Source organism: Manis pentadactyla, chromosome 11, assembly GCF_030020395.1.
Source record: "Manis pentadactyla isolate mManPen7 chromosome 11, mManPen7.hap1, whole genome shotgun sequence".
Lineage (NCBI taxonomy): Eukaryota > Metazoa > Chordata > Mammalia > Pholidota > Manidae > Manis > Manis pentadactyla.
This window is the reverse complement of record NC_080029.1, coordinates 2,870,830-2,883,566: the sequence shown is the minus strand read 5'-3', so window position 1 is coordinate 2,883,566 and position 12,737 is coordinate 2,870,830. Positions and strand designations below refer to the sequence as shown.

The 12,737-nt window shown below is 39.1% G+C and overlaps 1 protein-coding gene across 3 annotated transcripts in view; it reads left to right on the top strand.

Moving 5' to 3' along the window:
- TRAF3 (TNF receptor associated factor 3) overlaps window positions 1–12,737 on the top strand; it is a 138,405-nt gene that overhangs the window by 70,525 nt on the left and 55,143 nt on the right. The window lies entirely within an intron of this gene.

The window sequence follows — 12,737 nt, the reverse complement described above, 5'->3', positions numbered from 1 at the left end:
CTTATTTTTATTTTTCTTAAACCCGTACTAAACTTTGAGAATAACAGACATTACACCTGATGGCCCAGTAATGACTAATGAGCTTGAAAACCAAGGGTAGTGGCCTGCGTCTTGCCTTGTCGGCCCATCCTCTGAAAGCCCTGAGGCCCACCATTCCCTACAAGCAAGCCCATTGCAGTAAAGGAGCTGGTGACTGAGGTGGGGAACTGCCTCACTGCGTATTACATCTTTCGATGCAAAACTATTTGTTCCTTAACCATCTTTCTCTAGGAGTTTGAAAGGAAACAAAATGCCTTGTGTTTTCATCTCTAATTTGTGATTGAGCAGCATGTTACACTTGAAGAACTCCTTAATACGTTGGAACATTAAAATGAATATAAAATGGGTTTGAAATGTTTGCATCCAAAATGCAATTTAATACATAGCTATTTTTGATAAATTCATAGGTCTCAAGAAAACTGCTATTTAAATTTCATTCATAATCATTGTACCATTCAATTTTTCTCCAACAGTCCCAATTTTTTAGTTTGTTTGAATCAGGGTCCAAATAATTACAGTTAGCTGATTGGTCTCTTAAGTCTCTTTTAATCCACTGTCCTTACATGTGTCTTTTTTCCTTGCATTTTCTATGTTGGAAAATCTAGGCTCATTGTTGTAGTCAGAGGTTCCCCTGTTTTGGCTTTTGCCATTTCCGTGAATGTGTTCCCATCCCTGTATTTACTGTGAAATGGTAGGTCAGTCTAGAGGTTTGGTCGCATGCTGCCTCAGCCTCTGAGCACAAGACTCACCAGGAGGCATATGTCTGCTGGTGGCATTAGCACCAGTGGCCCTCGGTGCTGGGATTCACAGTCTTTAAATGCTGCAAAATAATGATGTTACAATGTTTACCACTTACTCTGCCTTGGTTAACCAAAATACTTCCGTAGAAACATCTCTTCATTAAGTATTTGGTTACCCTAAGGGACAATTCAAATAGGAAGGTAGGATAAATGCCTGTTTCCTTCTCTTTATTGCTTCCCAAAATAACGAGATATTTACATAGCCACTCCAAAAGTGACTGAGGATCCTTTTAAGTGTCATCATAAACTCATGCATTTGAACATGTAATATGTTTTAACCCATTGCATGTATTCTCATAGATGCTAAAAGTGCACCACTGTGGCCACTGGAGCCTCTCTGACATGAGTCCTTCACCTTTGACATGATCCCCAGTCTTCATTTCTTTGCTTTCTGGTATGGCGAGGTGTTTCAGATTCGTTTTGTACTTTTTCACCCCAGACGTGCAGCTCTGGGTTCCCTTTTGCAGCCACAGGCTGGGCACATGGGTACTAGCCGCCATGGGGTTGGTTGCTGTTTCTATGCCCTTTTTGTGGGAAGCCAGGAAAACACTCTAAGTGAAAATATGTCATGTGTTTAAATTGATGTTTTAATTTCAAATTTAGTTTTACTTGTTTTTTACTTTTTGATTTATGTTGATCTCTTTCTTCTTGTGCTAAAAATCTTGGTTCCTAACAACATTAGCTTCCTTACTTACCTGTCTTAACCTGTGAAGTAATATGCAGTAGCTTCAGAATAGCCGTCCCCGTGTACTGCCCGCAGAACGGTCACTGAAACAGTTCACAGTTTCCTATGGCTCTTATTGTGCTTACAGTACATCCCAGAATGGGGGTGTTCTTCCAAACCAGTTCCTCAGTGTGTCATCAACTTGTTACAGTTAGATTCATTTATTTTAAGTAATAGCATTTTAAAATTTTGTTGTAAGTTCATAAAGCATTTTCATGGATCCAAGTCAAAATAAAATATTTTTAGAAGTCTGGCTTCCATTTCAGATCTTTATGCCCTATATCTTCCTTCCTCCAAAGGTATCTATTTTATATTTTTTGGCTTTCTATTTTTAATATAAGTGTGTGTGTATCTGTACACACAGCCCTCTTTCTTAGAAATGCTAGTGTATGACACCAGCTGTTCTCCATCTTGTTCTTTGTTAGACTTCACATGTCATCATGCTCATGCGGTAGCATTTATAGAGAGCCTCCCATTCTTTTTTCACAGCTGTATAGTAGACCATCATGTTGGATGTATTATAGGAAAAAACAAATTTTTACAAATATGTTGACTTTAATCAGTATGTTTCTCCTGCATATAAATGTCATCAATTTCACTCTTTATCCAGTTGCAGATTTCTTGGTAGTTTTGGGACCTTGCAAGTACTTGCTTTTCTGGGCCTGATTTTCCTATGTGAAAAAGGAAAGAAAGAGTTAGACAAGGAGCTCAAGGTGGGTTATTTTAGCTGCAAGAGACTACAGATGAGTAAACTGAATCCTAGCACCAGAATATGCACCTGCAGCCAGGGAGATGGTCGTGACGGAGAGAGTGGGGTTGGGGTGATGAAACCCATCGGTCTTGATTGATGAGTGGATGTTGAGTCAGGGGTGCAGGGCCTTCTCTGCCTGGGGCAGCTGGCTATGTCGTGGTATTACTCCCTGAGATGGAAGCAGGTTGTTCTGGGGTAGGTAGAGAAGTGTTGAGTAGGACTGGGAAACATTAGAGATGACAAATTCTAACTTGGCTGTGCTGAGTAAGAGGCAGACTGAGTGAAGCTGAATGGGGGCTCAGAAAGTGTGGCCCTCGGGGCTCAAGGCTCATTTATGCAGGCCTGGCAGGAGAGGCCTGCAACCAAACATGATTGTCCAGCTTGAGTATGTGGAGAAAAGAGGATCTAAATCAGCACCTGAACAGCTCGTGTCTTTAAACCACACGTAGAGATGGGAGAGTCTGTGAGAGATTGGGAAGGAACACAGAGGGCCAATGTTTTTTGAAATACAGTGCTTTATTCTAAAAGCTTATTTAAATATTGCAATCCACTCCGTAATATGGCTGTGTGTTATGCTTTTCAGTTTTATTTTCAAGTAAAGCTGGTGCTCCAGGAAAATGAACCATATTGCTAACCTCTCCAGCTCTGCCCCCTTCATGACCCCGACATGGCCTCAGGGCAGCATCCACCTGGAAAGGTGCTGCCTGCCGGCTGCTGCTTGTGGAACTGACTGAGTCCTTCTGTCCAGATGGCAGGACTCTGGTCCTAGGCCAGGAGAGGCACAGCAACTTCGCACATAGTCTGGGTTGAATGAATGTTTAAAAAAAATCCCTCCATCAAGGGGTATTGGCAGTGCTGGGCCTCAAATAGCTGTTTGCCTGAAGGATTTAAGACCAACTTTTTATACTGTGGTTTAACAGTTTCTTTTCCAGCCAAATGCCTGTGTCAGTCTGTTTGTATATGTCTTTTTCTCTGTCCTAAGCAGGGCTTTTCACATGTGATTATGATCTGCCTATTCTGAGAGGAATCTCATCTTCTCTTGTCTTTACTTTCTCTGTGTGCCAGCCCCAGGCCCTCTCTCCCAGTAGGGCATTTGGCATCAGGTACTATGACAAGAGTCAGTGTGCTGGAATGTTTGCAGAAATGTGGATTGCCAGGAAGCTTTTCAGCAGGGCGCACCTGCCTGTCTGTGGTTCCCTCCCCCCTCCTCCCTCCAGGGCACCACTTGGACAGTACTTTGACTCCCTGCTGGGCTTGAGGTTGAGCTCCTTCTTATACTTCTGTTTTGCGTTTAGTATTCTCTTGCTGTCAGGAGCCATTTTCTTTGTTTATCCGATGTCTCCCTTTTCTGGTTTTCCCCGGGCTTTCCAGTTCCTGGAACACAGCAGATGCACTTTTGTTTCCAGTTTCTAATCTCCAAGTAAAACGTAGCTTAGCTTAAATCACAAGTAGGGAAATAAAGTAAATCATTAGAGTAGTGGAGGTAGAAGAAAAGGAATTCAGTCCAATTCTTTGCTGTATTTCTAAGTACAGATATGCCTCAACTGTGAGAGGGGCTTCCTGAGTAGCTGACTAGAAACTAAAATTTTATGGAATGATTTTCTTAAATGGAGATTTTTTTCACGTGGGTAAAAATATGGCCTCAAAATATAACAAATTCATGCCTAGCCACTTAGCAAATGTAAATAATGTAGTAATAGAATAATGACTTTACTCAAAGGAAACTGCAGAAGCAGAGGTCTGGAGCTGAGAACGGCAGGCGCTGGGGCGGGCTGCCTCCTGGCGGGTTTGATCTTGGCTCCTCAGTTCCTCCGAGTGCGCTGTCCTGGGTGCCGTTTCTTCGGCACGTACTTTTGCCCTCTCTTTGCTTAGCATATATATTGTTACTGTTCATCAGAACATTTTTCTCTGTGTGAGGGAAACAAATACCCTCTCCCCAAAGGTGATGCTAAAATGAGGATGAGAAGGGGAGGTACTGGCAGTGGCCCCAGGCCCAGTGTGCATGTGGCCCAGTGTGCATACCACAGGCATGTGTGTCCAGTCTCGGGGGGTTGCAGGCTCTATACTGCTTCCCCAGATCAGGCTGCTAAACATTAGTCCGCAAGTCCCTAAAAGTTGCCTCCTCCACCAGGTCTTTAATCCAGTTGCATAATTTTTCTTCATCAGCACAACAATTATAAATATTATAGAATTTGATTAACCTGTAATTGTCATATCTAAACTTTAGGAGTAAGGTAGAGTTTAACTTTTTATACCATGGTATAAGCAAGTGAAATGAAGGTCTTTATATTTAAATCAAGAAATCTAGTTAAAGGTTTCCACAGTCTTCGCATTTTGGAAGATTCCAAAGAGTGACTTTGCTTATTTACTGCCACTTCTGGCATCGGCCCACATGTGGGGTTCCTGGTGCATCTGCAGCTTGGCATGAAGGACCAGATAAAGTTGCAGATTAGAAATCACCATCACAGATATTTTAGAAAAATTTAGCATTTTAACTTTGTACATGTGTTTTAGAGAATTATAATAAGAACTAGGGAGCTCTCTTTTTAAAGTAGTATAAGAGACCTTTGAGCATGGTATTAACTTTTTTTAAAATTAAAGTGTCATTGATATGCAATCTTATGTTGGTTTCAAATACACAACACAGTGGTTCAACATTCACCCAAACAGTCAAGCCCTCACCCCCGCCAGTGTGGTCACTGTCCATCAATGTAGTAAGATATTACAGAATCATTAACTGTATTCTCCATACTGTACTACCATCAGCTATTAGCTTTTGTAACTACACTTAGAGTAGATCCTATCATTCTAGCCTCTGGTCAGGAAATGGCTGACCCCAGTGGATGCCCATTCACTATCTGTACTGGCACTCAGTATGGTCCATGTCTGATGTTGGCAGTTGTCATTTGGCCATTTATTTCTCTTTATTTCTCTGCATTTCATTTGAAACAGTCCTTCAAGTTCATTTTTCATGCCTTCTAAAATCATTACTCTTTCCCACTTTCAGTTTTTCTATTAAAGTGCATATAATGATATGAAATGCTTTGGATCTAAGTATGGGCAAAATTCTATTAACACGAGGTTCAAATGTGCTAGCCATTTTTTAGTATTTTTATGATTATTTTTCTGCTGGGAGGAGTGGTTTTCAGGCTCTGTGTGATGAAGAGAAGGTGATAGTGTTTGAGCATCTTAGACTTTTTAGTTTTTGTTAAACACTTTTTTTAAGGTAGCATTGACATACACTCTTGTGAAGGTTTCATAAGAAAAACAATGGTTATTACATTCACCCTTATTATCAAGTCCCTCCCCACACACCATTGCAGTCACTGTCCATCAGTTTAGTAAGATGCCACAGAGTCCCTATTTGTCTTCTCTGTGCTTCACTACCCTCCCCATGACACCACACACACTATGTGCACCAATCATGATAACTACCCCACAACCCCCTTCTCCTTCCCTCCCCACCCACCCTCTCCCACTCGTCCATTTGGTAACCACTAGTCCCTTCTTGGAGTCTGTCAGTCTGCTGCTATTTTGTTCCTTCAGTTTTGCTTTGTTGTTATACTCCACAAATGAGGGAAATCGTTTGGTACTTGTCTTTCTTTGCCTGACTTATTTCACTGAGCATAATACCCTCTAGCTCCATCCATGTTGTTGCAAATGGTAGGACTTGTTTTCTTATGCCTGAAAAATATTCCATTGTGTATATGTACCACCTCTTCTTTATCCATTCATCTACTAATGGACACATAGGTTGCTTCCATATCTTGGCTATTTTAATTAGTGCTGTGATAAACATATGGGTACATATGTCTTTTTGAATCTGAGAAGTTGTTTCCTTTGGGTAAATTCCTAGGAGTAGAAGTCCCGGGTCAAATGGTGTTTCTATTTTTACTTTTCTGGGGAACCTCCATACTGCTTTCCACAATGATTGAACTAGTTTACATTCCTACCAGCAGTGTGGGAGGGTTTCTCTTCCTCTGCATCCTCGCCAGCATTTGCTGTTCCTAGTCTTTTCTATGCTGGCCATCCTAACTGGTGTGAGGTGGTATCTCATTGTGGTTTTAATTTGGATTTCCCTGATAATTAGCCATATGGGGCATCTTTTCATGTGCCTGTTGGCCATCTGAATTTCTTCTTTGAAGAAGTGTCTGCTCATATCCCCTGCCCATTTTTAATAGTGTTATTTGCTTTTTGGGGGCTGAAGCTGGTGAGTTCTTTATATATTTTGGATGTTAACCCCTTGTCGGGTCTGTCATTTACAAATATATTCTCCCATACTGTAGGATGCCTTTTTGTTCTGCTGATGGTGTGCTTTGCTGTATAGAAGGTTTTTAGCTTGATGTAGTCCCATTTGTTCATTTTTGCTTTTGTTTCCCTTGCCTGAGGAGATGCATTCAGGAAAAAGTTGTTCATGTTTATATTCAAGAGATTTTTTTTTTAATTTACCACTTTTTAAAAATTTTGTTATCATTAATCTGCAATTACATGAAGAACATTATGTTCACTATTCAAGAGATTTTTGCCTATGTTTTCTTCTGAGAGTTTTATGGTTTCATGACTTACATTCAGGTCTTTGATCCATTGTGAGTTTATCTTGTGTATGGGGTTAGACAATAGTCCACTTTCATTCCCTTGCATGTAGCTGTCCAGTTTTGCCAACGCCAGTTGTTGAAGAGTCTGTCATTTCCCCACTGTATATCCATGGCTCCTTTATCATATATTAATTGACCATATATGGTTGGGTTTATATCTGGGCTCTTTAGTCTGTTCCACTGGTCTATTGTTCTGTTCTTGTGCCAGTACAAAATGGTCTTGATTACTGTGGCTTTGTAGTAGAGCTTGAAGTTGGGGAGCATAATTGCCCCTGCTTTATTCTTTCTTCTCAGGATTGCTTTGGCTATTTGGGGTCTTTGATGGTTCCATATGAATTTTAGAACTATTTGCTCTATTTTGTTGAAGAATGCTCTTGGTATTTTGATAGGATTGCATTGAATCTGTAGATTGCTTTAGGCAGGATGGCCATTTTAACAATATTAATTCTTCCTATCCATGAGCATGGGATGTGTTTCCATTTACTGGTATCTTCTTTAATTTCTCTTAAGAGTATCTTGTAGTTTTCAGGGTATAGGCCTTTCACCTCCTTGGTTAGGTTTATTCCTAGGTATTTTATTCATTTTGATGCAATTGTGAATGGAATTGTATTCCTGATTTCTCTTTCTGCTAGTTCATCATTAGTGTATTGGAATGCCACAGATATCTGCGTATTAATTTTGTATCCTGTAACTTTGCTGAATTCAGATATTAGATATAGGAGTTTTGGAGTGGATTATTTCGGGTTTTTTATGTACAATATCATGTCATCTGCAAACAGGGACAGTTTAACTTCTTCCTTGCCAATCTGAGTGCCTTTTATTTCTTTGTGTTGTCTGATTGCCTTGGCTAGGACCTCCAGTACTATGTTGAATAAAAGTGGGGAGAGTGGGCATCCTTGTCTTATTCCCAATCTTAGAGGAAAAGCTTTCAGCTTCTGTTAAGTATGATGTTGGCTGTGGGTTTCTCATATATGGCCTTAATTATGTTAAGATACTTGCCCTCTATACCCATTTTGTTGAGAGTTTTTATCATGAGTGGATATTGAATTTTATCCAGTGTTTTTTCAGCATCTGTGGAGATGATCATGTGGCTTTTGTCCTTGTTGTTGATGTGGTGGATGATGTTGATGGATTTTCGAATGTTGTACCATCCTTGCATCCCTGGAGTAAATCCTACTTGATCATGATGGATGATCTTCCTGATGTATTTTTGAATTAGGTTTGCTAATCTTTTGTTGAGTATTTTTACATCTATGTTCATCAGGGATATTGGTCTGTAATTTTCTTTTTTTTGTGGTGTCTTTGCCTGGTTTTGGTATTAGAGTGATATTGGCCTTGTACAATGAGTTTTGAAGTATTCCCTCCTCTTCACCTTTTTGGAAAACCTTAAGGAGGATGGGTATTAGATCGTCACTAAATGTTTGATAAAATTCAGCGGTGAAGCCATCTGGTCCAGTTGTTTTGTTCTTAGGTAGTTTTTTGATTACCAATTCAATTTTGTTGCTGGTAATTGGTCTATTCAGATTTTCTTTTTCTTCCTGGGTCAGCCTTGGAAGGTTGTATTTTTCTAGAAAGTTGTCCATTTTTTCTAGGTTATCCAGTTTGTTAGCATATAATTTTTCATAATATTCTCTCATAATTCTTTGTATTTCTGTGGTGTCCATGGTGATTTTGCCTTTCACATTTCTGATTCTGTTTATGTGTGTAGACTCTTTTTTTTCTTGATAAGTCTGGTTAGGGGTTTATCTGTTAAACATTTTTTAAATTAAAAAATGCATGTAACTTAAACCATTTTAAAAGTGTACAAGAAAAAGACAATCTACACACATCAACAGAATCAGAAACGAGAAAGGGAAAATAATGACAGACCCCACAGAAATACAAAGAATCATTAGAGAATACTATGAAAATCTATATGCTAACAAGCTGGAAAACCTAGAGGAAATGGACAACTTCCTAGAAAAATACAAACTTCCAAGACTGACCAAGGAAGAAACAGAAAATCTAAACAGACCAATTGCCAGCAACAAAATTGAATCACTAATCAGAAAACTACCCAAGAGCAAAACCCCCAGGCCAGATGGATTTACCTTGGAATTTTATCAGACTTACAGAGAAGATATAATACCCATTCTCCTTAAAGTTTTCCAAAAAAATAGAAGAGGAGAGAATACTTCCAAAGTCATTCTATGAAGCCAGCATCACTCTAATACCAAAACCAGGCAAAGACCCCACCAAAAAAGAAAATTACAGACCAATATCGCTGATGAGCATAGATGCAAAAATACTCAACAAAATACTAGCAAACCAAATTCAAAAATACATCAAGAGGATCATACACCATGACCAAGTGGGATTCATTCCAGGGATGCAAGGATGGTACAACATTCGAAAATCCATCATCATCATCCACCACATAAACAAAAAGAAGGGCAAAAACCACATGGTCATCTCCACAGATGCTGAAAAAGCATTCGACAAAATTCAACATCCATTCATGATAAAAACTCTCAACAAAATGGGTATACAGGGCAAGTACCTCAATATAATAAAGGCCATATATGAAAAACCCACAGCCAACATCATACTGAACAGCGAGAAGCTGAAAGCTTTTCCTCTAAGATTGGGAACAAGACAGGGATGCCCACTCTCCCCACTGTTATTCAACATAGTACTGGAGGTCCTAGTCACAGCAATCAGACAAAACAAATAAATGCAAGGCATCCAGAATGGTAAAGAAGAAGTCAAACTGTCACTATTTGCAGATGACATTATATTGTATGTAAAAAACCCTAAAGAGCCACATATAAATCAAGTATAAAAATCAAATGAATAATCATATCTGACTTGATTGTTTATAGTTCATGATGTGTGATCAAAACCGAAAGTTTCTGTGATATGACTGCCCTTGCACTGTTCACCATGTAAGAACTTATTCACTATGTAAGAACTTGTTCACCATGTAAGAACTTGTTTGTTATGCTTCAGAAGATTGGAGACTGTTGAGAATTAGGCTTGGGGTTGATTAATGATTGTGCATTGAGTTCCCTATACAAAATTTTATTGTTGTTAACAACCATTTGATCAATAAATATGAGAGATGCCCTCTCAAAAAAAAAAATGAGGGTAATTTTAGGGGAAAAAAAAACTCCTAAAGAGTCCACTCCAAAACTACTAGAACTAATATCTGAATTCAGCAAAGTTGCAGGATACAAAATTAATACACAGAAATCTGTAGCTGTCCTATACACTAACGATGAACTAGCAGAAAGAGAAATCAGGAATACAATTCCATTCACAATTGCATTAAAAAGAATAAAATACCTAGGAATAAACCTAACCAAGGAGGTGAAAGACCTATACCCTGAAAACTACAAGACACTCTTAAGAGAAATTAAAGAGGACACTAACAAATGGAAACTCATCCCATGCTCTTGGCTAGGAAGAATTAATATTGTCAAAATGGCCATCCTGCCTAAAGAAATCTACAGATTCAATGCAATCCCTATCAAATTAGCAACAGCATTCTTCAATGAACTGGAACAAATAGTTCTAAAATTCATATGGAACCACCAAAGATCCCAAATGGCCAAAGGAATCCTGAGAAGGAAGAATAAAGTGGGGGGATCTCGCTCCCCAACTTCAAGCTCTACTACAAAGCCATAGTAATCAAGACAATTTGGTACTGGCACAAGAACAGAGCCACAGACCAGCAGAACAGAAAAAAGACTCCAGATATTAACCCAAACACATATGGTCAATTAATATACGATAAAGGAGCCATAGATATACAATGGGAAACTGACAGCATCTTCAACAACTGGTGTTGGCAAAACTGGACAGCTACATGTAAGAGAATGAAACTGGATCATCACGAAAGTAAATTTTAAATGGATCAAAGACCTGAATTTAAGTCATGAAACCATAAAACTCTTAGATAAAAACATTGGTAAAAATCTCTTGGACATAAACATGAGCGACTTCTTCATGAACATATCTCCCCAGGCAAGGGAAACAAAAGAAAAAATGAACAAGTGGGACTATATCAAGCTGAAAAGCTTCTGTGCAGCAAAGGACACCATCAATAGAACAAAAAGGTACCCTACAGTATAGGAGAATATATTCATAAATGACAGATCTGATAAAGGGTTGACATCCAAAATACATAAAGAGCTCACACATCTCAACAAACTAAAAGCGAATAATCCAGTTAATAAGTGGGCAGAGGAGCTGAACAGACAGTTATCCAAAGAAGAAATTCAGATGGCCAACAGACACATGAAAAGATGCTCCACACTGCTTGTCATCAGAGAAATGCAAATTAAAATCACAATGAGATTATCGCCCCACACCAGTAAGGATCGCCACCATCCAAAAGACAAACAACAACAAATGTTGGTGAGGATGTGGAGAAAGGGGAACCCTCCTACACTGCTGGTGGGAATGTAAAGTAGTTCAACCATTGTGGAAAGCAGTATGGAGGTTCCTCAAAAAAGCTCAAAATAGAAATACCATATGACCCAGAAATTGCACTTGTAGGAATTTACCCTAAGAATGCAGCAGCCCAGTTTGAAAAAGACAGATGCACCCCTATGTTTATCGCAGCACTATTTACAATAGCCAAGAAATGGAAGCAACCTAAGTGTCCATCAGTAGATGAATGGATAAAGAAGATGTGGTACATATACACAATGGAATATTATTCAGCCATAAGAAGAAAACCAATCCTACCATCTGCAACAACATGGATGGAGCTAGAGGGTATTATGCTCAGTGCAATAAGCCAGGCGGAGGAAGACAAGTACCAAATGATGTCACTCATATGTGGAGTTTAAGAACAAAGAATAAAGTGAAGGAACAAAACAGCAGCAGAATCACAGAATCCAAGAATGGACTAACAGTTACCAAAAGGAAAAGGAGTGGTGAGTGTGGATGGGAAGGGAGGGATAAAGGGGGAGGGGAAGAAAGGGGGTATTATGATTAGCATATATTATTGGGGGGGCGTACAGGGAGGGCTGTGCATCTTACTATGCTGATGGACAGTGACTGTAATGGGGTTTGTGGGGGTTCTTGGTGATTGGGGAGTCTAGTAAACATAACGTTCCTCATGTAATTGTAGATTAATGATACTAAAATAAAAATAAAATAAAATAAATACTCAAAGAAAAAAAAGTATACATACAGCTCATTGTTTTTAGTATTTTCACAATGTTACACTATCACCACTATTTAATTCCAGAACATTTCATATTCCTCGAAACTCCATATCCACTGCGACGCCACACTCCATTAGTCTCCCCTGCACCAGCCCCTGACAACCACTGATTTACTTTCTCTCTCCATGGATTTACCTGTTCTTGACATTTCGTATAAATAGAATCATGATGTGGCCTTTTGTGTCTGACTTTCATCATTTAGTGTGTCTTTGGAGTTCAGGCTATAGCACATATCCGTACTTTATTCCTTTTTATGATTAAATAATAATACATTTTATGGATAATAGTGCATTTTGTTTATCTCAGCATCTCTTGATGGACATTTGGGCTGTTAATACTCTCTGTCTAGTAGTATTACTGCTGTGAACATTAATGTACAAGCCTTTGTGTAATTATGTTTTCAGCTGTCTTGTGTATATGCATAGGCATAGGACTGCTGGGTCATATGGTAGCTCTGTTACTACCTTTTGAGTAACTGCCAAGTTTTTGCCACAGAGGTGGCACCATTTTACATTCCCACATGCAATGTATGAAGGTTCCACTTTCCTCATACCCTTTCCATCACTTGTAATCTTCCTTTTTTTTTTAAGTCATAGCCATTTTAGTAGCTGT